The 22,940-nt window shown below is 41.8% G+C and overlaps 1 protein-coding gene across 3 annotated transcripts in view; it reads left to right on the top strand.

The window, feature by feature from the left end:
• Scm (Polycomb protein Scm) overlaps window positions 1-4,742 on the top strand; it is a 142,989-nt gene extending 138,247 nt beyond the window's left edge. For all 3 annotated transcript variants that reach the window (XM_080272369.1, XM_080272345.1, XM_080272360.1), the window contains exon 15: window positions 3,835-4,742. The gene's annotated coding sequence lies outside the window, so the exon portion shown is untranslated. The remainder of the gene's footprint in view (window positions 1-3,834) is intronic.
• The last annotated feature ends 18,198 nt before the right edge of the window (window positions 4,743-22,940 follow it).

Genomic DNA, 22,940 nt, shown 5'->3' with positions numbered 1-22,940 from the left:
CAGATGGTAAAAGTTATGATAGCAAGTATCATACTCTGCATGGCCAAAGCCCGGAAGAGTGCACACTATTTCATAGGAAAACTTCAGAGACGTTTCTGTCTCTACGCCATGTAACAGACTCCTGAATCCTTTACCCTCAGTCTTTTTGGGCCTGAGATAAGTGTCCCTTATCTTCACAAAATGTCAATGGTGGTCACTAACAGGAGTAATTTCTCATCCTTACAAGTGTCTTCACTGAACAAAGGCAGAGAGAGAGAGAAAGACTTTATATCCTTCATGCCACTTCACATGTATAACTGAAACTTGAAAGACTTTATATCTTTCACGCCACTTCACATGTATAACTGAAACTTGTTATTTTTAGTCGTGACTGAAATAATACCTATACTGTACTGTAATTTATGAGGGGTATGGTAGGTAGATCAAGCTTTGCAGAAGAATCTCATGGTGTTTAGAGGAAACTATGATGTTTTTTAATAGCAGATTAATTTGTATCGTTTATAAAGGCTTCAACATGCTTGCCATCTTGCTCTCTTATTACAAATTCTCAGAGAATGAACACAGCTGTTGCATGTGTGACTCAAACTGAATAATGTATACCTCAGGATGAATTTCTGAAGTCATGTAATATTTATTCTTTTAAAACAGTAGTGCTTGCAATCTTTCTAAGCAGTCGGAAAATGCAATATCATGCATGAACAGTAAAGATGTAAGGAGGCAGTCACATTTTATATTACATGTTTTTTAGAGATTGAGCTGAACATGCTGTATATGGTATAAAAGCAGTCATTAGTGTTTTGTATATGTGTGTAATGGAAAAAGATAACCAGTCATCCATATCACAGACACTGGCCACTATTATTTGTTTTGTAGTTTCAACAATACACATAATCTAGACATTTTGAAGGAGTGTGTGATGTCTTTATATTTCCTTTAACAAATACTTTGGAATTCTGCCTTAAAGCAGGGAACAGAAACATAATCAAAGAAGCAAGAAACATTGTTACTTATTCTGAAACATCTGTGTTTTATTTTTGTGCAAGGCTTTACTGGAGTACAAGAGAAACTTACTGTATTCAGAGCTCTGTATGTAGCCAAGTATGGCCAATAGTTTTTGGCATCATGAGGAATCCACCTTGACTCAGTTCAGTGTTTTTCCATTTTTTAATTAGAGTAAGTGTAATATAGCTTCCAAACTTTCTGAGAAGCTGAACTACAAATATATGGCTCCATATCTAGTAATGGTATGTACAGTATGTCATCAAGATATATTTTTGCAGAGACAAACTGCTTATCATAAATGTATTGGGTGACACTAATAAGTCTGTACCAACACATCCATGCAGGTCAAACCCAAGATATAATTGTGGTTTCATGATGATTGTAGATGATTTTTCCATGGTATACCTAGAGCTGTCTGATATTTTATATAAAGAAATTTTGCTATGTATAATACTCTGAATTCCTTCAAAAGTATTCTTGATATATATAGTAGTATAATTACAAAGATTTGATGCCTGAAGTTTATGAATCCACAATTTATCAGTATTTTTGTAACTGACCTTTTTTGAATGACAGTTATCCACGTTCCCACAGCCTTGTGTTGGTAGTTCCTGTATCATGCTCAGATTTGAGTAATTTATTGTTCTCATGATGGAAATATTGTATAATCTAGTGAGGCTCACGTTCTGTACCGTATTATCTTGAAGGTCAGTTTCCCTTTTTCATCTGTATGTTTCAAAAAAGAATGATGCACCGAGAGCATATCTGCTTAAGTTAAGCAGTTTATGTCAGCACATCATGCCATCTTTCTTTACATTAGATGGAAAACAGGAATAGACTAGCTTGTTTTGAGATTTTGTGTAGTTGTATCATAGACCTGGTTGGCCAGTAGTGACAGCACCTATGAAGCCCTTCAAATACAACCCCTATCTTAATGGTCACATCAGTGCACTGTACTGTCATTGTGAATGTTGGAGGTGGAAGCAATAGAGAGAGAGGTTTTATTACCATTGCCTTTATTAAATGATGGGAAGAACTACTTGAAAAAGTCAACTGTTAGATGACTGCTAAAAGTCCCTCAAGAAAATGAATTCCACTCTGACCACATTACCAGTGAACTAGTTGTAAATATAGCATGGACTGATCATGGGAACATACTGACTGTAGTAGCGGTGCACAACTCTTTGAGGTTGTCATTACCGTACCCTGGCAACCTACCATTCAAAAGTGCGTCTGATTTCGTATCATATTATACACAAATCATATTATTATACACGAAAATTATGATACACGAACATACTATACATGAATCACATGCGTCTCATATTATACACGAAATCAGATGCACTTTTGAATAGTAGGTTGCCAGGGCACGATAATAACAACCTCAGTGTCGCGCGCCGCAACTATAGTCCAGTGGCAGTGGTGGAATCTTTTTTAGGATTGGAATGATGGTTTCTCTGTTAAACACTACAGACAATAGAAAGCTTTTGAGTAACATTATTTAACCAGAAAGTAACAGACTGATATAAAAGCTTTTGAAAATTACTGGTATTCTTAAATTTTGTTTATCAGTGGTAGATAATGTTTCTGCCTAGTTCCTCTTCTTATTTATAGATGTGACCTCAACTATGCCATGTTCTTCAGTTTTGATCTGATGTGGAGAGAGGGTCAAAACACTGCAGTACCTCAACATGTATTTTTAACCAGAATTTTTAAGCTTGAATTATTTTTTAACAGTAAACAGTGAACCTGGAGTACAGGTGTATATTTTTATTTGACTGAACTCTATTTAACAGTTGCTGTTTGTTGTGAAAAGCATGATCAACAAAAACCTCATAAATTACTAACTGAAGCTAGCCAGTTAGACAGAGGGGCTGGATAGTTGTACAGAAGATTAACACTCTCAGGCTCCTTAGACTCAACTGCATAAAGTTATCTAGCATTGTACCAACCATGAGAGGGTTAATGGAACCTCTGTTAACACTCTCAGTCTCCTGTGACTCATACTCAGCTAAACAGTATCATTTTGGATTAGCTGGAGTAAAATACTGGAGTTGCTGCAACTATGAGAGGGTTAATTAACTAGAGTACATGTATAGTTAAGCCGTGCCTGCTATAAGGTATCCTGACTCAAGAGTACAAGCGTTTGCCGTGTCAAGTGAACACATCTCAATTCTATCTCCATTGATTGCATGTCTCCTTTTAGAGTATCACAACTGTTTACTAATTTATGTACGAAGGAACTTCATTCATTTTAGGTACTTTAATCCCCATCCCAACTTTCTCTTTGTCAGTAGAGGGAATGGGACTCTAAATTTGTGATATTAGAGTAAGCACCCTAGCTGTACGTATTGTAGGATAAGTGTTGATGTCTTAGGGTTAGAGGGAGTCTGCACACTGATGGAAGACTGAAACAGGAAGAAGTTTTCTGGTTAGAAACACTAGGTATGAGAAACATGTGAAAAGTATCATGAAGACTATTAGTTTCACATGATGGAGGCATTGTTAAGAATGAAACAAATAGAGAAGTCTGAGTGTTTCTGTATAGGTTTTGGTTTCATTGGTATACTGTGTCATGAAACTCAAAAGACAAGCATTAAGTAGCAAGCCACCTTGATGCTGAAGTAATGGGGTAAAGTAATATCGTAGCTGTGTCAGAGTTGAGATGAAGCACTGATTATTGGATGAGTGTGGAGAACCTCTGTGGTGTGTACTGTGCCTAAATGATTATGACAACACTGATATAGTCATGACATATATAAGCTATCATATACATTATGCATACTTAAGGATTTCTTTCATCTTTCTCATTTAAAACTTTATTTTCAGAATGTATATTATGAAGCGTGATACTGCTTCTCTGCTAGTTCATCACACCTGACACCCCATCATATCTGTCAGTAATTTATAAACTGTTCCTAAGTTATTTCATTATTGCTGTTGCTATATATGAAAAAGGCTTGTAATTTTCCCCACTGGTTACCAATAAATTTTAAGACTGATTTATCATTGTATGATGCCGATGTTGCATCACATGACACTGGACACAGCTGTAAGGAAACTGTTTTACTTTGATTATTATTTGTTGTTATGGAATCAACTGATTTACCTCACTAAAATTACTTCTCTATAAAAAAGAAACGTATTTTATAAACTATTAAAGGAAAAAAAATCATATCTCACCATCCATCATTGTACCTATAATCATATTGTTTTCTTTGTGGCATTACAGATATGTATGCACTTACAGTTATTTGTACTGAAGGACAATTAGTTGGAGTAGGATCATTATTGTGGAGTCAGTAATATCAGTTAACAGCTTTGTCTGAATAATCTGCCAATTTAATTGTACTGTAATTGCCTCATAAACTTCAGTCAAGTTACAGGTTTGTTTCCTTTGTTATAAATTTTATCTTATGACTACAGTACCTTACTTAAGTCTGTTATATTGTTTGGATTTTATTTGTGTGGCCATTATTGTCTGCCAAGTATTTTATGTTTTCCTAATTACCCGGTGTGAAAGTGAGAGCATTATCTCTGAATATTAGTGTAGGCTGTAGGATTTCTATTTTGGAATGTGAAATCTTTTTAATTACTAAAACTGGACTGGACTCTTAAAAGACAAAATTATGAGGATATTGGAATTTTACGCATGTAAATTGATTTTTCCTTCAAGAAGCAAGTTAGGGAGGAAATACTGTTCACAAATTCCTCTTTATCCAAAATAAAATGTATCTGGCAAGTGAAAATGTGTATTGCATACATTCCTGTTAATCATTTAATGAAAACTTTACAGTAGCATACATGTTGCTGTGTATGAGGAAGTTGGTGGTAATGTGGGGGAGACTGAGGGGTCACTGGTTTGATACATACGATTATATATGAGTGTGCTGGCCTAGATTATTGGCCGCAGAGTATGATTATACATGTGTGCAACGGAAAGAGTGATGCCCTGGAAAAAGGAAACTATAGAGGCATACAACCTTTGGACCAGATAATAAAGGTAATGGAGAAAGTTCTACCGTGTATGATTAGAAAAAGAGTAATTACTGATAAGATGCAGTTTGGGTTTATCCCAGGCAATGGAGCCACTGATGCCATATTCATTGTTCGACAGCTTCAGGAAAAACATACAGGAAAGAAAAGGGATCTGTACTTTGCTTTTGTTGATTTGGAGAAGGCCTCTGACAGTCCCTAGGAAAGTGGCGATGAAAAAGCTTAGGATCGAGGAGTGGCTGGTTAGAGTGGTTTTTGCTACACCCAAGTGAAAGTGAATGGAGATTTGAGTGATAAGTTTTCCGTGAATATTGGCGTGCATCTGGTCAGCCACGAGCCTCTTACTGTTTACCATGGTACTTGAAGCCCTCTCACATGACTTCAGGAATGCATTCCTGCAGGAGATGTTGTATGCCGAAGATTAGATGTTGACTGCAGAGAATGAAGGGAGGCAAAGGAAAGATTTAGGATGTGAGGAGATGGTATGGGGCACAAGGGCTTGAAAGTAAATGGAGATAAAGGTGACGGTACTGTATCTAGGGTTGGTGATGGTACTATCAAAGAAGAGGCAGACTGGCCATTTATGGGCTGCCACAAGGGCATGGGAAGTACAGTAACTCCATCTTGTGCAGTGTTTGTGGTAAGTGTGTGCATAAGAGATTTTGTGGCAACAGAGGTAGGCTGCGAGGTAATGCTGATTTCACGTGTGTGGCGTGTTGGGGAGGGCATGTGGAGATTGTCAGGTGTGATAGGATTGATATTGCTTGTGAGTCAGTGTGTGGAAGTGTTTTGTTACTTGGGAGACACTTTATGTGACTAGAGTAAGGAGTGGCTGGAAGAAGTTAATGGAGCTGTTGCCTCTCCTGATATTGAGAGAGCTCTCCCTCTGTGCTAAGGGATCTCTGCATGTGGCATGTGCTAGAAGTGTAAAGCTGTATGGCTGTGAGACCTGAGCATTAAAGGAAGAGGATATTCACAGGCTCAAACATACAGAAATGACAATGATCAGGTGGATGTGCAGTGTGTCCTTGTATGCGAGGCCTGGGGGACTAGGATCGCTATTGAAGAGTTGAGAGGAAGGATGGGGCTTGGATGTATTAGTGTGGTGATGATGAGGGGTAGATTGAGATGGTTCAGGCATGTTGAGAGGATGGAAGATGTTAACTGGGTGCAGAGTGTGAAAGGTGCGAACATCATGAGTACAGTTGTGAACGGCAGACCAAAAATGAGACCTGGGAGGACATCATAGACTGTGACCTCAGGGATAAGGGACTGAACAGGCAGGCTGCTAGAAATCGAGCTGTGTGGAAAATTGCCATTAGGTAACCAAGGCCAACACATGCAAGCACGCTGAAGCATTTATAATCGATACAAAATCTATCTATCTATTGCCAGACGCCTCAATCCCGTTTGGGGTGGCCACAAACAAATCGCCTCCAAGTCGCCCTGTCCCCCGCCATTTCACTACCCTGCTCCCAACTCACACCCCTCTCTCTCATATACCTCTCCACCCCATCCCTCCATCTCATCCTCGGCCTCCCCCTCCCTCTTCCCCCCTCCACCTCACTCACATACACTCTCTTCGTCAGTCTTTCACCCTCCATCCTCTCCACATGGCCAAACCACCTCAGTGTGTTCCTCATAACACTTCCTATCACATCCACATCAACACCACAACGTTCCTTTATATCCTCATTCGTCAGCCTATCTCTCCATGTGACTCCACAGGCTCCTCTTAAATAACTCATTTCCACTGCTCTCACTCTTGACTTGTGTCCTTCCAACAACGTCCAAGCTTCACTTCCGTACGTTAGAGTTGGTATCACAAAACTGTCATGTAGTAACTTTTCCACTTCCATGCTCACTTCCCTGTTTCTTGTCACTGCTTTCAAAGAACCAGCAACCTTTCTTCCCTGCAGTACCCTTTCAAGCACTTCACCCTCCAAACCTCCATCCTTACTCATCACACTACCCAAGTACTTAAACGTACTCACATTTTCCAATTCCTCACCATCCAACCTCGCTGTACATTCACTGACTTCACCTCTCTCAAAGACCATCACTTTACTCTTCCCTACATTCACCTTCAGATTCCGTTTCTTACACACTCTCCCAAACCCATCCACCAAGCCTTGCAGCTCCCCTTCGTCTTCACTCAACAACACAGTATCATCTGCAAACAACAGTACAGGGAGTTTCCAAACACTATCCTCTCTCACCAGGGCCACTCCAACATCCACTACCCTACCTTGTACCTCTTTTATTACCCCATCCATGTACAGATTGAACAACCATGGAGACATGACACATCCCTGTTTCAACCCAACTTTCTATCTATCTATCTATTGCCAGACGCCTCAATCCCGTTTGGGATGGCCACAAACAAATCGCCTCCAAGTCGCCCTGTCCCCCGCCATTTCACTGCCCTGCTCCCAACTCACACCCCCCTCTCTCATATACCTCTCCGCCCCATCCCTCCATCTCATCCTCGGTCTCCCCCTCCCTCTTCCACCCTCCACCTTACTCATATACACTCTCTTCGTCAGTCTTTCACCCTCCATCCTCTCCACATGACCAAACCACCTCAGTGTGTTCCTCACAACGCTTCCTATCACATCCACATCCACACCACAACGCTCCTTTATATCCTCATTCGTCAGCCTGTCTCTCCACGTGACTCCACAGGCTCCTCTTAAATAACTCATTTCCACTGCTCTCACTCTTGACTTGTGTCCTTCCAACAATGTCCAAGCTTCACTTCCGTATGTTAGAGTTGGTATTACAATACTGTCATGTAGTAACTTTTTTACTTCCATGCTCACTTCCCTGTTTCTTATCACTGCTTTCAAGGAACCAGCAACCTTTCTTCCCTGCTGTACCCTTTCAAGCACTTCACCCTCCAAACCTCCATCCTTACTCATCACACTACCCAAATACTTAAACGTACTCATATTTTCCAATTCCTCACCATCCAACCTCGCTGTACATTCACTGACTTCACCTCTCTCAAAGACCATCACTTTACTCTTCCCTACATTCACCTTTAGGTTCCGTTTCTTACACACTCTCCCAAACTCATCCACCAAGCCTTGCAGCTCCCCTTCGTCTTCACTCAACAACACAGTATCATCTGCAAACAACAGTACAGGGAGTTTCCAAACACTATCCTCTCTCACCAGGGCCACTCCAACACCCAACTTTCAAAGAGAAAAATTCACTTAGTTCACCATCCACACGCACTGCAGCCTTCGCACCATCGTACATACTCTACAGCATTCAACAACTTCCCATCTACTCCATATATTCTTAACACTTTCCACAATCCTTGTCTATCCACCCTGTCATATGCTTTCTCCAAATCCATGAAAGCCGCATACAACTTCTTTCCCTTCTCTAGAAACTTTTCCACTAAAGATCTAAGAATGAATATCTGATCTACACAACCTCTTCCCTTCCTAAAGCCTCCCTGTTCTTCTCCAACTAATTTCTCTGTTCTTTCTCTAACTCTGTCAATAAGTATCCTACCATACACTTTTCCTATTATACTAAGAAGACAAATGCCCCTATGATTACCACACACTTCTTTTTCCCCTTTTCCTTTGTACAAGGGAATAATTATACCTGACTTCCAATCCTCCGGGACTCTACCTTCCTCCCAGGCTAATCTGCACATCTTCCACATCCATTCTACTACTATCTCTCCCCCATGCTTCAGCATTTCACCACACACTCCATCAATTCCTGGGGCTTTCCCAGATTTAACTTTCTTCAATGCTTCCACAACTTCTATCCTACTGATTTCTTCCTGTCTTCTCACCTCCCTCCTTCTCCCAGCCATTCCCCAGCCACTTATACTCACATTACTTCCATCCTCTACGTTCAACAATTCCTTAAAGTGTTCTCTCCATCTGCTCACTTTTTCTCCCTTCTCCACTAGTAATCTACCATTTTTATCTTTCACTCCCCTGCTAACTTCACTTCCACCCTGTCTTACTCTTTTCACCTCTTTCCAGAACATTTTCTTACAGTCCCTCCACTTAACACTCAAATTCCTACCAAATTCCTCATCCACTCTCTTCTTACTCTCTCTTACTAATCTTTTCACCTCTCTCTTTCTTTCTACATATAACTCTCTCTTCCGGCTCTCAACTTCTTCCACGCCCCTATTTCTCATCCATTCATTGTATGCTTTCTTCTTTTGTGCCACAGCCTGTTTCACCTCTTCAGTCCACCACGCTGTTCCTTGCACCCCCTCCGTCTTCTCTTCCTTCCACACACCACATCACATGCTGCACATATTTCTTCTGTAAATATGCTACACACACCTTCCACGTCTCCCATCTGCTCCAATTCATATTTGCACAATCGTTCCTCCACTTCTCTCTTATACTCTGCTTTTTTCTCATCCTCTTGTAACCTTTCCACTCTCCTTGCAACTACTCCTTCCTCTCGTCTTTCCCTTCTTCTATTTCTCCATTCTAATTGGACCTTGATTCTGGCCACCACCAAGTAGTGGTCAGAAAGTCCACTCCCCCAACCTCTATAAACTCTTGCATCCATTACACATCTTCGCATCCTTTCATCCACACACACATAATCAATCATTGCCTTCCTTTCATTCAGTTCACCACCCACCCTTCTCATCACTCGCCATGTATACCTGTGGATCATTTTATGCCTGAAGAGAGTATTGGCTACCACCAATGATATGACAAAAGATATCCCTACACCAGCATCATTTTTGTCAAATATCATATTTGATGTATGCAGGTGATGCTGTGTTCATTGTTAATAGAGAAAAGAAGCTTTCTAGACTGTCTAGGCAGAGAGTTGTGTGAATGTCTGTGAGCATAACGTCATGAAATTAATGACATTAGTGATAGCCGTTGAAGGAGAAGGCAACTCTCTTGTGCTGTTCTGGTGAATGGTGAGACTTGATTTGGTAAGGAAATTTAAGTACCACAGTTCTGGAACAAAGAAGAGATAAACATGTAAAGGAAGTGGGAATATGTGTGGCATTGGGCAGCAAAGTGGTTGGTACTGGTAAGGTCTTGATATTAAATATAGTTTCCAGTGTAGATGCTGCAAGGGAATTGCATGAAGGTGAGTCAGTGCCCATATCAACATAAGGTGTTTGAGTTTGGTGTGGCATGAAAGCATAAGTTAAGAGTAAATAGTAAAGCTGGAGGTAGATACTGTCAGGTGTTTATCTGTGGTGCTGCTCTTTAACTTAGTCCTGTGAGCCTGTGGTGGGTTATCTACCACTATCCTGGGATACAAGGCAACAACCTCACTGAGGTTACCACAGTACCTCCCTAAGGTGTTACACTTGGCACTCATTTTACTTACCAATCCACATAATGTTGACAGACACCTGAGTCACGTGGCACCAGCTGCCTGCACCAAAATCATAACCCTAACACTATCGGATAAGGTGGGGGCAGATGCCATGAGGCACTTAGCTGCGGTGATTATATCCATAACCGAGACCTCTAAGCCTGGAGCAACTATTAGTAGGTTTTTCACACAATTCCCTGGGATACAAAGCCACTGCATTCCATGTTATCACAGTTACCTCTCCCTCATCCTATGTACAGTACTCATTTTACCTACCAACTCATAGTCGGTGGATGGACACCTGAATCGAGTGACACCAGCTGCCTGTTCTAGGATTTGAGTCATGGCACTAACGGGCCAGCAGTTGCACAGCCAGTGACACTGATCATTCAACTATGGTAGTGATTAAGAGCAGTGGTAATATTATTATTATTTAGGGTTGTACGTACAGTAAAGTGCATATAATGGATAAGGAAAATTATTATTATAATTTAGGATTGTGAATAAAGTGCATATAGTGGGCAAGGAGAGAAAAGATATGATTCAGGAAATAAAGTGGAGAGGAATGTTTTCACATGGTGGCACGCATATAACAAGAAAGCAATGAGAGTGTGTATAACTCCATCAACGCCAAAAAAGTTCATGATTTACTGCTGCAATTCTTCTCTCCGACCTGATGAATACTTTTTTGGTTTTACATTAGTTATTTCTATTGTCTTAGTCTTCTACTTACACAGTCTCAGAGTCCATACCTCTGCCAACACCAATTAAATTTACTATTCCCGGTAATTCCTGCATCCGGATCTGAACCCTCTCCAAAATCTAATGGGCTCTTCCTTGACCCACTGTCCACCTATCAACCTGATTTCATTGTAACCAATAACAACTTTTTGAGATACCTTGTAAACAAACAGACACAGGGGAATATATAACTTCTGTCCAGCTTTGTTGGCTGAGGGAACCAGGTGGCTCTACTGCTCAGTGATACAAGCGTCCCGCAGTGCCCTTCCTCTTCCTTGATGTGAGGATGATAGACTTCAGATGGGCAGCTTCAGCCTACAGTTCACTTAGTTCTTGTCTTGATGAACACTGGGTAACAACATCAAGGAAGTAATGGAATGTGTTATGCTGTACAGTACGGTCTTAAGGAGACGGTTGATGAAGATAGAACGGTGAAATGGGTATATGTGTGTAAGTCTGAAGGTGGGAGGAACTGTGGTAAGGTAAGAAGGGGGACAGGTATGGTAAATATGGGTGTGAAGTTAATGAGACTAGGGAACTGACAGGGATCCAGCTAGTTGGATAAATTATGTACTGTAAGTACATCACGACAAGGGTTTGGTACATCCCCTTCAAACTTGACAGATGAAAGACTGACAATCTAGAAAGTATATGGGAAATACATCTATAATTAATGTAAAATAAAAAGTTGATATGGACAGAATGGATGTAAATAGGATGGCGCGAAAGGTACACGTAACAAGTGAGGGAGTCTGAAGGTATGAGCCATGGTAAACCAGGAAGGTGGATGGATATGGTAACTGTGAGAGAAAGCAAGGCATGGAAGTTAATGAAGCTAGGGAAGTAACGTGTGTGTGTGTGTGTGTGTGTGTGTGTGTGTGTGTGTGTGTGTATGTGTGTGTGTATGTGTGTGTGTGTGTGTGTGTGTGTGTGTGTGTGTGTGTGTGTGTGTGTGTGTGTGTGTGTGTGTGTGTGTGTGTGTGTGTGTGTGTGTGTGTGTGTGTGTGTGTGTGTGTGTGTGTGTGTGTGTGTGTGTGTGTGTGTGTGTGTGTGTGTGTGTGTGTGTGTGTGTGTGTGTGTGTGTGTGTGTGTGTGTGTGTGTGTGTGTGTGTGTGTGTGTGTGTGTGTGTGTGTGTGTGTGTGTGTGTGTGTGTGTGTGTGTGTGTGTGTGTGTGTGTGTGTGTGTGTGTGTGTGTGTGTGTGTGTGTGTGTGTGTGTGTGTGTGTGTGTGTGTGTGTGTGTGTGTGTGTGTGTGTGTCTGTGTGTGTGTTTGTGTGTGTGTGTGTGTGTGTGTGTGTGTGTGTGTGTGTGTGTGTGTGTGTGTGTGTACAATTTTTAAAATTACCGAATTAGCTTAAGAATCACCTGCTGAAGTTAGGACCCCAAGGCTGGGAGACCCTGTGTACATGAGGTGCCCAATCATATTAAGCTGAATGGTTTGACAGGGTGAAATATGACACTAAGAGAGAGGTGTGGAAGCAGACGTAGTATAATAGAAATGGGGAACCAGAGTATGTTAATGATATGGTCATATGGACAGAACCGGTGATGGGAGATTGATAAATAGGTATACGGTATAGATCACACGTGGAGGGTCTGAGAAGGGGGAGACCAAGAAGTTGGAAGGACAGTGTGAAAGCTTTGAATAGGAGGGTAAGAGGCTTACGTGTAAGGAATAAAGGGTTTTCACGAGACGTCATAAATCATAAGTCCAATATTACTTTGTGCATATAACTGCACACAACAACTGGGAAACAGAGTATTTGAGGTTCCACTAGCCTCCGCTGGAGCGAATAACAGGAAGCATATACACGAGTTCTGTTCAGAAAGTATCTGACCTTAGGCTCTTAAAAAAAAAAAAAGGCTAACCTGTTGAGCTTGGACACTAATCCCTCTCAAAGAAAGCCCCTTCTGACTTGACACACGTAGCCCAGCGTTCTTTCCACTGCCTGAAACATTTTTCAGAGTTGGTTTTCGGTATCTCCTGCAGGTGCTTCATCGCATTCATGACGTCTACTCTCGTCTCAAACTGGGAACTTTTCAGTGGAGTTTCGAGCTTGGGGAATAACCAAAAGTCGCATGAAGCCATGTCTGGTGAGGTGGAAGCCTGCCGGACCTGCAGGATGTTATGCTTGGCCAAAAATTCCTGAATCAGTTGAGAAGAATGGACAAGGGCGTTGTCATGGCGCAGCGTCCAACTTGCCGTTTTCCAAAGGTCTGGTCTCTTCCGCCGAACTGCGTCACGAAGACGACAGGGAACGTCAAGGTAGTAATATTTGTTGACAGTCTAACCTTCTGATGCATATTCGTGATGTACAACACCACGGTAGTCAAAAAGAAAAAAAATCAACATGCATTTCACCTTGATGCACTTTTTTTTTTTTTTTTTTTTTTTTTGGGGGGGGGGGGGGGATCCTCCATGCTTCCACTGAGACGACCGCGCTTTGGTTTCTGGGTCGTACCCGTACACCCAAGTCTCATCTCCAGTTATATCAGTCTTCAGAAAGTCTGGATGCCGATTTACACACCCCAAGTCTTGAGCAACGTTCATCTGCAGAGCTTATTCATGTGAAAGGAGCTCTGGAACGAACTTGGCAGCAACTCTTCGCATGCACAAATCATCCATTAGAATTTCATGTGCTGATCTATCGCTGATTCCAATTTCATTAGCAATTCCTCTGGCAGTCAACCAACGATCTCCCATGACCAAATCACAGACTTTCTTCACATTTTCAGCACTCCTGCTTGTTGATGGCCTCCCGGCCTCCTAGGACGTGCGTTACCCCCATGGCTTCATTCCCAAAAACTTACTGGATCTCCCTGACAGTTTCAACTTGGGTATCACCTGGTTTTTGGTACAATCCGATGAAGTAACGCTGTTCGACTTTTTTGGTCATCGTGACGAGTGCGGGAACGTGACAAGTAAATGGTGCAACACCAGGAACAAAGGTTGACTGGCAGCCACTAAATCACTTGACTCACTTGTGGCGGCTGGCATTAATCACGCATGCGCACAAAGGTCCTGCAATGCACTACACAAAACCCCGCCCCTATCCTCCACCTGGTTGGTGAGAAAGAAAAAAATGAGGTCAGATACTTTCTGAAAAGACCTTGCGTATCTATCTACTGTAACTCTATACAGTATAAGCACACGTGGTAGTTAGTGGTGGTGACCATCATCCACTCATTTATGTAGTGCTGCCTACTTCTTCCTTCACATTGATCATTCTCTGTGTTTGCCCTCCTCTCATCTTATTTCTCCATCTTTCCTATCACTTTTTATTACTCCTCTCTCCTTTTCTGATGGCTTTACATTGAGTGACAAGTCTAATGGTTTCCTGTAAGCCAGGAAACTATTTACAGTGTTGGGTGGTTGTTCTGGTGCCGGACATCGTTTTCATGATGAGTTGTAGTCTCACACTATTTTTTACATATTACATACAAAGGTGTTTAAACATAATTAACGCGTGTGTAACATAGTGTGATGATAATCAACCAAACACCATCTTACTATAACTGTGGCATGGGAATGGATGAGCGATCAGACTTGCAAAGCCCAGCATTTTCTATCATAAACAACGAGGATAAAGGGAAGGCGATAGAGAAATATGAATTGTATATATGTTTAATGTCTTGGGGGAAATATTTACCCTGTTGGTATACTTTAATGTAATCAATACTACTTTATTGAGGTGTATAATGTGCCTGGTAAAGTTGTGATGCTTCTATTCATGTATAAATCCCAGTTGTCTGTGGGGTTTGGCACCTCTAAATATGTTGACCTCAGCGCCACTCCCAGCGGGGGAAGCCGGCCAGCTATAGAGAATGCACTTATCATTCAAACGAGAGGGACGTATATACTCTGGGCTCTCTCTGTGTCGCAGTTGTATCTTTCTGTGGCCAATAAAGAGAGAGAAATCTGATCAGGTTTCAGTTCACCGGCACACGCTACCTCTACAATTCCTTCAACAGGATCAACACCGATTCCCACCATCTCCAGTGTGTGAAGACATTTGGCGAAGAGTGTCAGCCGGAAGAGACTTCAACCAGGCAGAACGTTATATCTTGATAACCTTGCTTGGAACAGTGCAGTCACGTCTAAGCTGGTATATGAACTGGTGATCAGCTGTGGGGTTCCAATAAGCTGATATACTAGTGACTAGTTGGGGACTTACTACAAGCCGACACATAATACTGGTGGTCAGTCGAGTGATCCACACAAACCGACACATGGTAACCATATAACCAGCCAATAAGTATTCCCTTCGCGTCAACAAGTGGGTTGGAGGAGGGTTAGTGCCCCTCCCCGTTTATAACTCAAAACCAAACGGCCACCCCATACGTGACTGTGGCGTCTGGCTATATATATATATATATATATATATATATATATATATATATATATATATATATATATATATCATCATCATCATCAGCCGTTTGAGTATCCACTGCAGGACCGGCCTATCTCGACCGAAGTCGGGACGATACAGCCAATGTATCTCTACCAAGTGGCTTAGGCTGTCTGGTGTAGATTGCATATAGGGTGAGAAGTGCTTGTAAGTGTAACTGTAGTGTTGTAGTGGCTTTGGCTGTGTGTAGTCTGTGAACCAAGTGTAATCGGCCCGCGCAAGCCGACTGGGTACAAGCATACTTTATAGTAAGCGACATTAGTTCAACCACAGCACCCCTTGTGTCCGCCAATGCAGTACGTGGCCGGGTGAACATTCCCAAAGTTTATTACCCTGGCAGGGCGAGAACCCTGGTTCACTCGTGTACGAAACGCACACTCTACCACTGTACCACAGAGGCTCCATATATATATATATATATATATATATATATATATATATATATATATATATATATATATATAACCACTGTACCACAGAGGCTCCATATATATATATATATATATATATATATATATATATATATATATGAGAGAGAGAGACAGAGAGAGAATCAACCACAACCAAAATCCACGCATACACGTCAGTCAGTCAATCAGTAAAATTTCACCACGACATATTTTTCCACTAAAATAAAATTCTGTATACAACCCCTCTACCACTGCTGCCTCGAACGCTGGAAAATAACTAAAAAAAATGAATTTAATAAAGTTGGAATTTTATGTTATATAGTGTTTAGAAAGTACTCCATGCTTGAGTGCATTTTCCAAATGGGTTTATAGCTGCAGCTGAACAGCTGGAAGGTGTATAAAAAACACAATAAAATATTTGTTGGCCTCGGCACCATAACCAGAATATACAGAAAATTACTTATAATAGTATTTGATCAATGATGATGATGAAAACAAGAATACACGCACTGAAATGAAAACGATGATAATATCATCATCAAAGCTAATAGTAATAAAATAATAATAATAATAATAATAATAATAATAATAATATAATAATAATAATAATAATATGAAAACCAACAAATGACTCAGACAAAGCTTCTCAATTTACCTTGGATCAACACTTACCTCAGAACACATCTGAACTTCCCTCAGAGCATTTTGAACAGGCTTTACCTTCTTGTTCAGTCTTGCCGTAGTGCTAAAGTTCACCGGCCAGTCAGTCCAGCAGCATTATTAGACAGTATTCAAGGCTGTTCTCGTTTTCACAGATTCCGTAGTGCAAATTCCTTAGCAATTTATTTTCAGTCTTACCTTTTACTTTCTCTTATATGTTACGTGTATCTTAATATCGACACAGTTTAAATTAGTAACATTCAAGAGGAGTATCAAAGTGTGATATGCAAAGTAGGATGGAGATTAGGAAATTCCTGAAGCCAACTAGAACTACAACCATCATACACTTGTACAGCCTTATCCCACAGTCACCAGGACCTATATTTATAAACTCTACTAAGCTGAATAGTAGAGCATGTGTAACAGTGGGAAATGCTGTGAGTGATTGGTTTCCCGTGAGAGTGGGGTTGCGACAGGGATGTGTGATGTCGCCTTGGTTGTTTAATATTTACATGGATGGTGTTGTAAGGGAGGTGAATGCAAGAGTTTTAGGTGGAGGTCTGAGTCTGGTGAATGTTGATGGTGGAGAGTGGAATCTGAAGCAGCTGCTGTTTGCAGATGATACCGCACTGGTGGCTGATTCAGAGGAGAGATTGAGACAGTTGGTAGAGGAGTTTGGAAGGGTGTGTGAAAGGAGGAAATTGAAAGTAAATGAGAATAAGAGTAAAGTGATGAAGTGTACGAGGTTGGTAGATGGTAGGGGGATGAATATAGTTTTGAATGGCGAGTTGCTTGAGGAGGTAGAGTGTTTTAAATATCTCGGGTCACATGTTGCTGTGGATGGAAGAATAGATGCAGAAGTGAAGTTTAAAATAAATGAAGTAGGAAAGGTGCTGGGAGGAATGAAAAAAGTGTTTAGATGTCGTTCGCTTAGAATGGATGTAAAGAGAAGGCTGTATGAGGGTGTTGTGGTACCGACTGCATTATATGGGGCTGAAACATGGAATATGGGTGTAACAGAGAGGAAAAGCTTGAATGTAATGGAGATGAGGTGTCTGAGGAGTATGTGTAGAGTGACGCGTATGGATCGAGTGCGAAATGATGAAGTGCGAAGGAGAACTGGAGTTGTTCGGGAGATGGCTGGCAGAGTTGAGCAGAGGGTGTTGCGATGGTTTGGGCATATGGAGAGAATGGATAATGAGCGATTGGTCAAAAAGATAACTAGATCTGATGTGAGAGGTGTAAGGCTGAGAGGAAGACCACGAATAGGATGGATGGACAGTGTGAAGAGAGCGCTGGATGCGAGAGGGATGTCTGTTGGGCAAGGAAGAGTGGCTGTTCGTGACAGAAATAAATGGAGAGAAATTGTGAATGAATAAGTGATGACGCAGCCCTGAGGGGATATTCTCCCGCATTTGGTCTGATCAGCTAGTCAGGTCAGGTGCGGGTAAGGGGATGGGTCTGTTATGATGTGGCAGGGGTAAACCAGTTCTGCTGTCGGGCCCTGCTGCGGATGTCACTGATTGCATTGCGCAGTTGAACCTTGTGCAGTGTGGTGAGGTGAGGATCTGTCCGTTCTCCCCTTTGGGGCTAAGATGCGAATGAATGTGTTTAAATGGATGAGTAAATGGCGAGTGTGTCGTCCTGTCTCGGCTACCTCCCTTTCCTTGGGGGAAGCAGCCTAGGTATATAGATAGATAGATAGACTAAGCTGCTCCTTGTATATACCTTTGCCTTCACTCATCTCGCCACCTTACACTTAATAACCAAACTACATTCAATATAAAAGAGACAATAAAAAACAATGCATGATATTAACAGCTACGGAGACATATTAATCGTCAAAAGTAATCACAATGCTTCACACATACCTCCGTAATTCTCTCAGATCGGTGACATAGGCAGTTCCAGCTCTCGCACGGCATCTCATTGACCGAAGCTGGTAGTAAAGGCCACCTCCCGTTGCTTGACCCGGCACTGAGGTTTTAAGGCAAGCACGCTGCCCTGGACCACGTTAAGCCTGGAAAGAAGACGGTATCTCATTAAACATAACTAATGTCCACACCTACGCACTTAGTCACACAAACACAGGCCCTGCGCAGTCACCTACACCTACACACTCACTCACAGACACCTGACATTTAGACACAAAATGAGGTCCTACATAGTCACTCGCACTTACACACTCACTCACTACAGATTCACACTCATTTATACCTACACATTCACACCTATACACTCACTCATACACACAATAGTCCTTGCTACGATACTCCGCCTATCCTACACCTCCCAGTACAAGCTATGCAAGGTGCTCCGCACAGCACAATAGAGCTCTCTTATTAGCAGCCCTTTAGCCATGTCCCCTACTAAAGCTGCACCGCCACCTATAATGCTGAATTACTAGTTTCCTCCAATTTACAATGCCATGCTCTGTCCACTTGAACTTGACCTGAAATTACCATCTCCATCTTGAATGATGAGCTGTAACCAGAGATGAACACTAGAATATGATGATAGACACAAAGAAGCATTATAGAAAGGAGGTAAAACCACTGTATTATCTTATTCTCCCACTGAGCCACGTGAAAATGGTGCTAAGGGAAGAATACCACCGCCAAGTTAAGGTGCATGAACTATTATTTACGTAAAAAGTTGATATTTTGATTCACAACTCCGACTTACACAATAATGAAAACTGCTTGTACACGGACTTATACAGCAGAATTTATGACTTTTTTTTTTTTTTTCCAGGTCCCCGGTGAAGTAAAGAACAACTGTTTATCAAAACTCCGCTGCTACCACTTAAGTTTATATACAAATTTCCCCCTTATTTACAGAAGCTACTGCATGTAACAAAAAAAAAAAAGTGTGATATTTGTGATATTTTAAAACTCATACCTTGCTTATAACGAGATTTTTCGCCCTCTTGGAGCCCATCTCCCGCAGCTCAGTGATAGAATAAGACAATACTACGGCTGCTTCCTTTCCGTACCACTTTTTCAAGACTAACACCGTAATTTATTTTATTTTTTTAAAGAAAATGAACAGAGGAAGGAAAAACATTAAAATAAAAACAATAATAATTCAATACACCTGATTACAAGTGTCCTCCACTCATAAATTTGTAACAGCTGGACCTGAACTACTGCAGGTTGAAGTTTGGGGGAACTAACCTTTCCTTCATTCCATCATCTGCTTACAATTCCTCCTCCTGATCCAAAAACACAAAATTACCGCTTTTATTCACTAATTTACTTGCACGACTGCGGTCAGGTATGGTCATGGGCACTACCACCACATCTCAGCTCAGACAACGTTACAGACTCCCACGTGATATAGCGTCTTACTGATATTACTCTGCTGACCCGCTACACTGCATAAAATTTCTCCTCCACCCCAAAACGCCCAAACTTCCCCCCCAATAGCCCAAATTTCCATTAAAGAATGCCTAACCTTTCCTCCAAGAATGTCCAGATTTTCCCGTCCAGTTAAAAGCCCCGCCTAATGCTAATCCCTTGTTATAATTCAACATCTGGGACGCAGCGACGGCAATTTCAAGTCAAATTAAAGTGGACACTAAACCTCGTCTTCTCAACACCCTTATTAATTACCACCACGTCCCCTCATTTCACACACAAGTAATTAGAATCCTTGTGCCGTGCGTGTGGTGCGAATAAGGTAAGCAATTACAGTGTGAATAGCGATGAGGAGGATGCGGTGCGTGCTGCGGGGTGTAATAAGCTATGTAATTAGATAAGGTGGGTGGAGAGGTAAGGGATGAGGGGAGTTGGTAAAAATTCGGCAGGTATTTTTGGGGAAAGTTTTTATTACTAGTGCTTGGGATGTTGGTGTGTGTTTGGAATGGTGGTGCGTGTGGGGTGAGACTGTGACTGTTGGTTTTGGTGGCCTGTGGTAAAGCAAGCACACACACACACACACACACACACACACACACACACACACACACACACACACACACACACACACACACACACACACACACACAAAGACCATATAAAACTAAATAACAACTATATTTGCACTGTACGTACAAGTGGCCAAATGAAAGCTGCACTGACGTAAAAACTAAATGAGGACATGGTGAAGAATATAACTGCATCATTTATAATGTCAATACTTGAATATGGTCCAGCTGTACGTAACTTTCATTTTTTTTTTTTTTTTTTTATCTGAACAGTGGAAAGTGTCCACAAGATGACTGTCTGGCTCGATGGATGTAAGTTTGGATGACAGACTGAAATGACTGAATTCACCCACACTGGAACAAAGATGTAATGCAGGAGATAGGATAATTTATTGTCAATAAGTATATAACGAGAAAGAAGGAAACTGACGAGAGACTACATAATATCTGCAAATACGTGAAAAGGACACAGCTGGAATAAGTAAGAGGCGATAAAGATATCAAGGACAGTTACCCAACGAAAACACTCGTCTTGAATCTAATTGCCAGAAGAATGTGTGTGTGCCAGACCATTCATAATTTTCATGAAGTGTACGGTAGAAGAGTAACAAGACGGGACTTTGTGAGCCAGACTCAGGCTTGTACAAATACAATTAGGTGAGAAATTTCTCTCTCTCTCTCTCTCTCTCTCAGGTGACTCCCGCAACCATACGGTATGCAGTTATGGTCAGTGATTTTTTTTTTTATGCAAGAAAGAAGGAACCAAAGGCCAGGAGCCCGCAAACCGTTCCAAGAAAAAAACAAAAACAATACAAAAGAGAGCCAAAGTCAAGATCCGTTCATTTCGAGATGCCTGGACACACTGCGTTTGAAAGACTGGAGATCATAGGAATTAGGAAATACAGACAAAGGGAGACAGTTCCAGAGTTGACCTGTTGCATAAATGAGGGTCTGGGAGTAACGGTTAACTCTTGCATTAGAGAGCTGGACAGAAAAGGGATGAGAGTTTGTTGCTAGACGGGTGCTATGCACCCGTCGTAGAGGTGGAGGGATGCAAGCAGACAGTTCAGAGGAGCAGTGACCATTGAAGTAGCGATAGAAAAGAAATAAAGATGCAACAGTGCGGCGAAGAGACAGAGGTTGAAGGGAGCCAGTAAGTGGAAGAGAGTTGATGAGACGAAAGGCCTTTGACTCCACCCTATTGAGAAGAGCTGTATGTGAGGAGCCTCCCCACACATGAAAGTTGTACTCTAATCAGGGGCGAATAAAACCCGTGTATAAGGTCAACAACTGCGCAGGGGTAAAGAAGGTACGGAGTCGGCTTAGCACACCTAATCTCTTGGAAGTAGATTTTACAAGAGATGCAGTATGATTTTTCCAAGATAAGTCCCGAGTGAATGAAACCTCAACCATGTTCAAGGAAGATGCAGGACTAAGCTGGTAGTGTAACCCCGCTTTCTACACGTGTCCACCTCTGTATCCACCCTCTTGTATCACACTCTGGAGGCAATTCAGCAAGCTATATCACATTCCCACTGTATTTATAAGCAGTGTTAATGCTACTGCTGACGTTAACTGCTCTTGCTGGTGCCCCTCTAACGAGACCGAGTGGTGTGCCTGATGGCTGGTTTGCCATCGTGTGACGTCAGACTGAGATGGCACCGCCCTGTTACCAGAGTACATCTTCCTGTGATGAGGGTGTGACTGTGATGTGAGGGATTTGAGCCAATGAGGTCAAGTGATCTGTGTACCAGGTGGTCCAGTCTTCTGTCCGTCAAAGTCATGGCGACTATGTGTTTCCAATGACGCAAGTAGGCCACACATACAAGGCAGGCAGGTGCTGCACCTGCACCTCTTCTTTTCAGTAGGAATGCAGTGCTCAAAACCTGCAAAATTTACTACAGAGAAATGCTGCACAATGTGCACTTGAATATATTTTCCTTAACACTGAGAAGCATGAATAAAATGTTGAGACTGAAAGACTGGGGGAAGCAGGCTGGGTATGGGTAAGGTAATAGCTGACTGGCTGCAGTCTCGGTCATTTGGTGGGGATTTGGCATACAGTCACTGTGAATGGTAGCTGGGGCCTGTGTCTGTACGGCCACCACTCATACAACACCCAGACACATTACTCGTTTATCAGCACTGACCTCAGAGTATCCGGTCAAACACTAATCAACTGCAGTTAATCAAAGCTACCGGTACCGTTACTCTCACACACATTAATTACCTACAGTACACTTAATCACGATACACGGTACACTCAAAACATTAGTAACCTCCAGTTAATCAAAGCCATCCGCTAACACCCCCTCACTCTCCACCCACGCTTAAACTCAGTACAGTAGGCAAACTCCCATATTAGACAGCCAACGCATTTTACATTTTATTCGTGCTATCCCATACAATTTTATTCAGGGGGGCTATTGTAACAGGAGGGGGTTAATCACT

Source organism: Coenobita brevimanus, chromosome 6 (genome assembly GCF_032717465.1).
Source record: "Coenobita brevimanus isolate Jiangsu-jjx chromosome 6, ASM3271746v2, whole genome shotgun sequence".
In the NCBI taxonomy this organism is placed as follows: Eukaryota; Metazoa; Arthropoda; class Malacostraca; order Decapoda; family Coenobitidae; genus Coenobita; species Coenobita brevimanus.
The sequence above is the reverse complement of the archived record's forward strand: the minus strand, read 5'-3'. Positions and strand labels throughout refer to the sequence as shown.